Genomic DNA, 1,550 nt, shown 5'->3' with positions numbered 1-1,550 from the left:
GCTCTTTATAAGCTCAGATTATCACTCGTTTGCTCTAAAATGTAATTGTAAATAGGCCTGAATAAAAAATGCACTACATTTTTCAGAGCTTTATTCATAAAAATCTTTTGAAAGCCATAAATCATGCTACTTCTGCTTTAAAATAATGTGCCAGTATGTGTTGGYCTGTCCCAAAGAATCCTTATAAAATACCAATAATCTCATAAATCTAACATGAAAAAAGAGAGAAAAAACGTCAGAAGTTATAAATACTTTTGCAAGGTACTGTTTGATACATACTGTATTGTATTTATCATCAAGAATCTAATGGGTTCTTTTTGGACAGTAAAATGTGTTACTGGACCTTTGGCATTATCATGTTTCCATTCCGTCAGTGAGTTTCATTATAAGGAGAAATACTGGCCCATAGTGGATGTATGCAGAMGTTTGTTGCCTCAATGTAACTGCAGTGAACCTTTGTGTGAGGAATATTTTTGCAAGGAAGCAAARTATGACATAGAAGGCACTACTRGTTAATTAGCATTGCCCTATAAGCCACAATTACATCAGGATAAAACAGTGTTTGCAGTGACTAAATGTCACCAGCAGAGGGCGTAGGTGCAACAATTTGTGATGATCCTCTGAGCAACKACAACTTCTCATAGTGAGACYTCTAAATATATGTTGTGATCTAATGAGCAGGGAAATAAAAGAACCCAAGTTAAAAATGTAAATAATAATAATAATAACAATAATTAGGACTTTGGCTAGTGTTTCAGACTTCTCTAGAGTTTCATTCTTTCAAAATTAGATATTTCAGTCATGCTGCAACTGTGCTTCAGTGGTTGTGGTTTCCAAAATAGAACGGAAACAGAATCAGAATTGTTATCATGTGAATACGTAATTTGAACTAAGTTGAAGTCGAAAGTTTTTCGTGCTTTTGTTTTGCATATTCCTGTACAGACATGCAAAACACCTACTGCTGTAGCCTCTCAACAGTAGGTGTTTTGCATGCTTGTACAAAACATGCACCACCATCCGGAAACGAATGCACAACTATTTTTGAGACTCATTTCACGCTTCGGGGAAGCTCCCAGAAACGTGTGTAGATGGTGCGTTTACATGCTAGTAAAAGGTGTAGATGGTGCGTTTACATGCTAGTAAAAGCTGGGTCATCTGAGTTTTGCTCTGAGTACTTTTATCCTCTAATTGTTTGTCACTGTGCTTGTACCAAAGTAGGACAATCAATCATGAAGCAATTCTGGATGGAAAGCTCTGCCAGGCAGAAACAACATGAGTCTTATCTGGAAACTGGGAAGATGGTATCCAAAAACACAGGAAAGACCATTCAAAAGAAAAAGTGACAGTCAATGTTCAGGTTTCCACCTTCATCAAAAACCTGATGGACTTTGAGTGGCATCTCATTCAGGTTAGTTGTTGTCTTTTTCTTTTCTTTGAAATATTTCTGTTTCCATATTATTTAGAATCTAAATTATATTGTCTTTTCTTTTTCCATGTTGGACAGTGCCTTCATCTGCATCTAATAAAGTAAGTGCCACTTGGACTCTTGA

This window comes from Poecilia reticulata, linkage group LG8, assembly GCF_000633615.1.
Source record: "Poecilia reticulata strain Guanapo linkage group LG8, Guppy_female_1.0+MT, whole genome shotgun sequence".
Classification (NCBI taxonomy): Eukaryota; Metazoa; Chordata; class Actinopteri; order Cyprinodontiformes; family Poeciliidae; genus Poecilia; species Poecilia reticulata.
Note: the sequence above shows the minus strand (reverse complement) of the source record.